This window comes from Lampetra planeri, unplaced genomic scaffold, assembly GCF_965212315.1.
Source record: "Lampetra planeri unplaced genomic scaffold, kcLamPlan1.2.h2 scaffold_976, whole genome shotgun sequence".
NCBI lineage: Eukaryota > Metazoa > Chordata > Hyperoartia > Petromyzontiformes > Petromyzontidae > Lampetra > Lampetra planeri.
This window is the reverse complement of record NW_027615798.1, coordinates 1111-8768: the sequence shown is the minus strand read 5'-3', so window position 1 is coordinate 8768 and position 7658 is coordinate 1111. Positions and strand designations below refer to the sequence as shown.

Below are 7658 nucleotides of genomic sequence, written 5' to 3'. Positions count from 1 at the left end.
GGTGGTGGGGGGAGGGGAAGGGGGGCGGGGTTAGGGGAAGGGGGCGGGGTGGGGAGGGGAAGGGGGCGGAGTTTGGGGGAGGGGTTAGGGGTGGGGGGAGGGTAGTGAGTGGTCTCCCCCCTCCCCGGGGGTGGGGGGCAGGGGGGGTGCACATGCTCCCTGCTCAGCACCCCCCCTCTTCCTCCATCCCATCACCCCCATCACCCCCGCCGCATGAACTTGATGTACCACATGGCAGCAGTAGCAGCACTCAGAGAGTACCTGCACACACACAAGACAAAGGTCCCCCGTGTAGCCTTAGACTGTTGGGGCAAGTGCTGTTCGTGAGCACGGGTGGGTGAGCGGCACCACGCCCGGCCGCCTTTGTCTCCCCAGTGCGGATGTGTACACGCCACACCAGGTACAAGGCTGAGTCGACCTAGGGAAGGCCCAGGACTGGATCGAATATTCACCGTCACTGTTTTAGCTGTGAGCGGAAATCGAACTCGGGTCGCCGGGTTCACAGCGCAGTGCGCTAGAACAACCACTTACAATGCACACGCGTTGTACACACACGTGTATACACACACACACACACACGTGTGTGTGTGTGTACCGTGTATACGCACACACACACAAAACTCGGGTAAGTGTGTGGTGAGTATGTTGGTGAGTGGTGAGTGGGTGTGTGTGTGGTGAGTGTGTGTGGTGAGTGTGTGGTGAGTGTGTGTGGTGAGAGTTTGTGCTGTTGTTAATTGTAGCCATGTTTTGATGTTACTGAGCCATGTCGTTTTTTCCCTTCGATTTTTCCTTCCAGGATTTGCTTTAGTAGCCGGTATTTGTGGTCGTTTCGGGCAATGTGGCCTAGGTCGTAACACTTCTGCTAATGACGGTCTTCAGCAGTTGCCTGTCAGTGCCCATATCTCACATGTTCACAATTCTTTTAGTTGGTGGTCCAAACAACAACATGGCCACACTAGTGGTCTCGATACGGTTCAGACATTTTGTACATGCAAGGCACATCTTGTGTGTTGTTAAATGTATTGTTAAATATATATTTTCGGAGTTTTCTCGCCATTTACAATTTTTAAGCGCCAAGGTAGCTGTGAATAAAGAGAAGTTGCCATCTAGCGTTGAACGGTGATAATGCACGCATAGAAACTGCAGTCAATGGTGATTCAATACGGTAAGGCTTTGCCCATATAACGCACACACACACACACAAAACTCGCACGAACCTTGGCACACACGCGCACACTCTCACTGCATGCACACGCACCCGTGGTTTGTGAGTGTGTGGTGAGCGCGTGGTGAGTGTGTGGTGAGTGTGTGTGTGGTGAGCGCGTGGTGAGTGTGTGTGGTGGTGAGTGTGTGGTGAGTGTGTGTGTGTGAGTGTGTGGTGGTGTGTGTGGTGAGTGTGTGTGTGGTGAGTGTGTGGTGAGTGAGTGTGTGTGAGTGAGTGTGTGGTGAGTGTGTGTGTGGTGAGTGTGTGGTGAGTGAGTGTGTGGTGTGTGTGTGTGTGGTGAGCGTGTGGTGAGTGTGTGGTGTGTGTGGTGAGTGTGTGTGTGGTGAGTGTGTGGTGTGTGTGGTGAGTGTGTGTGTGGTGAGTGTGTGGTGAGTGAGTGTGTGGTGTGTGTGTGTGGTGAGCGTGTGGTGAGTGTGTGTGTGGTGTGTGTGGGTGAGTGTGTGTGTGGTGAGTGTGTGGTAAGTGAGTGAGTGTGTGGCGTGTGTGTGGTGAGCGTGTGGCGAGTGTGTTGAGTGAGTGGTGAGCGTGTGGTAGAGTGTGTGGTGAGTGTGTGGTGAGCGTGTGGTGTGTGGTGAGCGTGTGGTGAGCGTGTGGTGAGTGTGTGGTGAGATACCAGGTGAGTGGTGAGTGAGTGGTGAGTGAGTGGTGAGCGTGTGGTGAGTGAGTGGTGAGTGAGTGGTGAGTGAGTGGTGAGTGAGTGGTGAGCGTGTGGTGAGTGAGTGGTGAGCGTGTGGTGAGCGTGTGTGTGAGGTGTAGTGTGTGGTGAGTGAGTGGTGTGTGGTGAGTGTGTGGTGAGTGTGTGGTTGTGTGGTGAGTGTGTGGTGTGTGGAGAGTGAGTGGTGTGTGGTGAGTGAGTGGTGTGTGGTGAGCGTGTGGTGAGCGTGTGGTGAGTGCGTGGTGAGATACCAGGTGAGTGTGAGTGAGGTGAGTGAGTGGTGAGCGTGATGTGAGTGAGTGGTGAGATACCAGGTGAGTGGTGAGTGAGTGAGTGGTGAGTGAGTGGTGAGCGTGTGGTGAGTGAGTGGTGAGAGAGTGGTGAGTGAGTGGTGAGTGAGTGGTGAGCGTGTGGTGAGTGAGTGGTGAGCGTGTGGTGAGGTGTGTGGTGAGTGGTGAGTGTGTGGTGTGTGGTGAGTGTGTGGTGTGTGGTGAGTGAGTGGTGTGTGGTGAGCGTGTGGTGAGCGTGTGGTGAGTGGTGAGATGTGTGGTGAGTGAGTGGTGAGCGTGTGGTGAGTGAGTGGTGAGTGGTGAGTGTGTGGTGAGCGTGTGGTGAGTGAGTGGTGAGTGAGTGGTGAGATACCAGGTGAGCGTGTGGTGAGCGAGTGGTGAGCGTGTGGTGAGTGAGTGGTGAGTGAGTGGTGAGTGAGTGGTGAGCGTGTGGTGAGTGAGTGGTGAGCGTGTTGGTGAGTGTGTGGTGTGTGGTGAGCGTGTGGTGAGCGTGTGGTGTGTGGTGAGTGAGTGGTGAGTGAGTGGTGAGTGTGTGGTGAGTGACGTGGTGTGTGAGTGGTGAGCGTGTGGTGATGTGAGTGGTGAGTGAGTGGTGAGTGTGTGGTGAGTGAGGTGGTGTGTGAGAGTGGTGAGCGTGTGGTGAGTGAGTGGTGAGTGAGTGGTGAGATACCAGGTGAGCGTGTGGTGAGCGAGTGGTGAGTGTGTGGTGAGTGAGTGGAGAGTGAGTGGTGAGTAGAGTGGTGAGCGTGTTGGTGAGTGAGTGGTGAGTGAGTGGTGAGATACCAGGTGAGCGTGTGGTGAGCGAGTGGTGAGTGAGTGGTGAGCGTGTGGTGAGTGAGGTGGTGTGTGAGTGTGAGCGTGTGGTTGAGTGAGAGGTGAGTGAGTGGTGAGATACCAGGTGAGCGTAGTGGTGAGCGAGTGGTGAGTGAGTGGTGAGCGTGTGGTGAGTGAGTGGTGTTGAGAGGTGTGAGCGTGTGGTGAGGTGAGTGGTGAGTGAGTGGTGAGATACCAGGTGAGCGTGTGGTGAGCGAGTGGTGAGTGAGTGGTGAGCGTGTGGTGAGTGAGTGGTGAGTGAGTGGTGAGCGTGTGGTGAGTGAGTGGTGAGTGAGTGGTGAGATACCAGGTGAGCGTGTGGTGAGTCGAGTGGTGAGTGAGTGGTGAGTGAGTGGTGAGCGTGTGGTGAGTGAGTGGTGAGTGGTGAGTGTGTGGTGAGCGTGTGGTGAGTGAGTGGTGAGTGAGTGGTGAGATACCAGGTGAGCGAGTGCGTGAGCGAGTGGTGAGCGTGTGGTGCGTGAGTGGTGAGTGAGTGGTGAGTGAGTGGTGGAGTGAGTGAGCGTGTGGTGAGTGAGTGGTGAGCGTGTGTGGTGAGTGTGTGGTGTGTGGTGAGCGTGTGGTGAGCGTGTGGTGTGTGGTGAGTGAGTGGTGAGTGAGTGGTGAGTGTGTGGTGAGTGAGTGGTGTGTGAGTGGTGAGCGTGTGGTGAGTGAGTGGTGAAGTGAGTGGTGAGTGTGATGGTGTGAGTGAGTGGTGTGTGAGTGGTGAGCGTGAGGTGAGTGAGTGGTGAGTGAGTGGAGAGCGTGTGGTGAGTGAGTGGTGAGTGAGTGGTGAGCGTGTGGTGAGTGAGTGGTGAGTGAGTGGATGAGTGTGGTGAGTGAGTGGTGTGTGAGTAGGTGAGCGTGTGGTGAGTGAGTGGTGAGTGAGTGGTGAGTGTGTGGTGAGTGAGTGGTGTGTGAGTGGTGAGCGTGAGGTGAGTGAGTGGTGAGCGAGTGGTGAGTGTGTGGTGAGTGAGTGGAGTGTGAGTGGTGAGCGTGTGGTGAGTGAGTGGTGAGTGAGTGGTGAGATACCAGGTGAGCGTGTGGTGAGCGAGTGGTGAGTGAGTGGAGAGCGTGTGGTGAGTGAGTGGTGAGGAGTGGTGAGCGGTGGTGAGTGAGTGGTGAGTGAGTGGTGAGATACCAGGTGAGCGTGTGGTGAGCGAGTGGTGAGTGAGTGGTGAGTGAGTGGTGAGTGAGTGGTGAGATACCAGGTGAGCGTGTGGTGAGCGTGTGGTGAGTGAGTGGTGAGTGAGTGGTGAGATACCAGGTGAGCGTGTGGAGAGCGAGTGGTGAGTGAGTGGTGAGCGTGTGGTGAGTGAGTGGTGAGTGAGTGGTGAGCGTGTGGTGAGTGAGTGGAGAGTGAGTGGTGAGATACCAGGTGAGTGAGTGGTGAGTGAGTGGTGAGCGTGTGGTGAGTGAGTGGTGAGTGAGTGGTGAGATACCAGGTGAGCGTGTGGTGAGCGTGTGGTGAGCGTGTGGTGAGCGTGTGTGAGTGTGTGGGAGATGAGTGGTGTGTGAGTGGTGAGCGTGTGGTGAGTGAGTGGTGAGTGAGTGGTGAGATACCAGGTGAGCGTGTGGTGAGCGAGTGGTGAGTGAGTGGTGAGCGTGTGGTGAGTGAGTGGTGTGTGGAGTGGTGAGCGTGTGGTGAGTGAGTGGTGAGTGAGTGGTGAGATACCAGGTGAGCGTGTGGTGAGCGAGTGGTGAGTGAGTGGTGAGCGTGTGGTGAGTGAGTGGTGTGTGAGTGGTGAGCGTGTGGTGAGTGAGTGGTGAGTGAGTGGTGAGATACCAGGTGAGCGTGTGGTGAGCGAGTGGTGAGTGAGTGGTGAGCGTGTGGTGAGTGAGTGGTGAGTGAGTGGTGAGCGTGTGGTGAGTGAGTGGTGAGTGAGTGGTGAGATACCAGGTGAGCGTGTGGTGAGCGAGTGGTGAGTGAGTGGTGAGTGAGTGGTGAGTGAGTGGTGAGATACCCAGGTGAGCGTGTGGTGAGCGTGTGGTGAGTGAGTGGTGAGTGAGTGGTGAGATACCAGGTGAGCGTGTGGTGAGCGAGTGGTGAGTGAGTGGTGAGCGTGTGGTGAGTGAGTGGTGAGTGAGTGGTGAGCGTGTGGTGAGTGAGTGGTGAGTGAGTGGTGAGATACCAGGTGAGTGAGTGGTGAGTGAGTGGTGAGCGTGTGGTGAGTGAGTGGTGAGTGAGTGGTGAGATACCAGGTGAGCGTGTGGTGAGCGTGTGGTGAGCGTGTGGTGAGTGTGTGGTGAGCGTGTGGTGAGCGTGTGGTGAGTGTGTGGTGAGCGTGTGGTGAGTGTGTGGTGAGCGTGTGGTGAGCGTGTGGTGAGCGTGTGGTGAGGTGTGGTGAGCGTGTGGTGAGCGTGTGGTGAGCGTGTGGTGAGCGTGTGGTGAGTGTGTGGTGAGCGTGTGGTGAGCGTGGGGTGAGATACCAGGTGAGCGTGTGGTGAGTGTGTGGTGAGCGTGTGGTGAGCGTGGGGTGAGATACCAGGTGAGCGTGTGGTGAGCGTGTGGTGAGCGTGTGGTGAGCGTGGGGTGAGATACCAGGTGAGCGTGTGGTGAGCGTGGGGTGAGCGTGTGGTGAGCGTGTGGTGAGCGTGTGGTGAGTGTGTGGTGAGCGTGTGGTGAGCGTGTGGTGAGCGTGTGGTGAGCGTGTGGTGAGTGTGTGGTGAGCGTGTGGTGAGCGTGGGGTGAGATACCAGGTGAGCGTGTGGTGAGTGTGTGGTGAGCGTGTGGTGAGCGTGGGGTGAGATACCAGGTGAGCGTGTGGTGAGCGTGTGGTGAGCGTGTGGTGACGTGTGGTGAGCGTGTGGTGAGCGTGTGGTGAGTGTGTGGTGAGCGTGTGGTGAGCGTGGGGTGAGATACCAGGTGAGCGTGTGGTGAGTGTGTGGTGAGCGTGTGGTGAGCGTGGGGTGAGATACCAGGTGAGCGTGTGGTGAGCGTGTGGTGAGCGTGTGGTGAGCGTGGGGTGAGATACCAGGTGAGTGTGTGGTGAGTGTGTGGTGAGCGTGTGGTGAGCGTGGGGTGAGATACCAGGTGAGCGTGTGTGAGCGTGTGGTGAGCGTGTGGTGAGCGTGTTGGTGAGCGTGTGGTGAGCGTGTGGTGAGTGTGTGGTGAGCGTGTGGTGAGCGTGTGGTGAGCGTGTGGTGAGCGTGTGGTGAGCGTGTGGTGAGCGTGTGGTGAGTGTGTGGTGAGCGTGTGGTGAGCGTCGGGGTGAGATACCAGGTGAGCGTGTGGTGAGCGTGGGGTGAGATACCAGGTGAGCGTGTGGTGAGTGTGTGGTGAGCGTGTGGTGAGCGTGGGGTGAGATACCAGGTGAGCGTGTGGTGAGCGTGTGGTGAGCGTGTGGTGAGCGTGTGGTGAGCGTGTGGTGAGCGTGTGGTGAGTGTGTGGTGAGCGTGTGGTGAGCGTGGGGTGAGATACCCAGGTGAGCGTGTGGTGAGCGTGTGGTGAGCGTGTGGTGAGCGTGTGGTGAGCGTGTGGTGAGTGTGTGGTGAGCGTGTGGTGAGCGTGGGGTGAGATACCAGGTGAGCGTGTGGTGAGCGTGGGGTGAGATACCAGGTGAGCGTGTGGTGAGTGTGTGGTGAGCGTGTGGTGAGCGTGGGGTGAGATACCAGGTGAGCGTGTGGTGAGCGTGTGGTGAGCGTGTGGTGAGCGTGTGGTGAGCGTGTGGTGAGCGTGTGGTGAGCGTGTGGTGAGCGTGGGGTGAGATACCAGGTGAGCGTGTGGTGAGCGTGTGGTGAGCGTGTGGTGAGCGTGTGGTGAGCGTGTGGTGAGCGTGTGGTGAGCGTGTGGTGAGCGTGTGGTGAGCGTGGGGTGAGATACCAGGTGAGCGTGTGGTGAGCGTGTGGTGAGCGTGTGGTGAGCGTGGGGTGAGATACCAGGTGAGCGTGTGGTGGAGCGTGGGGTGAGATACCAGGTGAGCAGGTACTGCATGTGCTCGTTCCTCAGCACCACCTGCGTCTGCCCTCCGATCGGTCCCCCACGCACCGTGCTGCCTGCAACACACACGCTCACCACTCACTCACCACCACTCACCACACCACTCACTCTCACACCACTCCCACTCACCACCACTCACCACACTACCACTCACTCACCACCACTCACCACTCACTCACCACCACTCACCACACTCCACTCACTCACCACCACTCACCACTCACTCACCACCACTCACCACACACCACTCATCTCACCACCACTCACCACATCACCACTCACTCACCACCACTCACCACACACCACTCACTCACCACCACTCACCACACCCACTCACTCACCACCACTCACCACACACCACTCACTCACCAATCACTCACCACACACCACTCACTCACCGCCACTCATCCACACACCACTCACTCACCACACACTCACCACACACTCACCACACGCTCACCACACACTCACCACACTCACCACACGCTCTCCACACACTCACCACACACCACTCCCTCACCACCACTCACCACACACCACTCACTCACCACCACTCACCACACACCACTCACTCACCACCACTCACCTCACACCACTCACTCACCACCACTCACCACCACTCACACACACACCACTCACCACACACCACTCACTCACCACCACTCACCACACACCACTCACTCACCACCACTCACCACACACCACTCACCACCACTCACCACACACCAACTCACTCAC

At 57.5% G+C, this 7658-nt stretch overlaps 1 long non-coding RNA gene across 2 annotated transcripts; it reads right to left on the bottom strand.

Moving 5' to 3' along the window:
- Positions 1 to 223: 223 nt before the first annotated feature.
- Positions 224 to 7313, bottom strand: LOC144742302 (uncharacterized). 2 transcript variants are annotated; one of them, XR_013590076.1, is made up of 3 exons: positions 7191 to 7313; positions 6895 to 6990; positions 224 to 261 (listed from the first exon to the last, which is right to left on the bottom strand). It is a non-coding gene; the product is annotated as an uncharacterized LOC144742302 (long non-coding RNA). The 2 variants fall into 2 exon arrangements; XR_013590075.1 differs by lacking the exon at positions 7191 to 7313 and having other exon boundaries at positions 6895 to 7022.
- Positions 7314 to 7658: the final 345 nt, after the last annotated feature.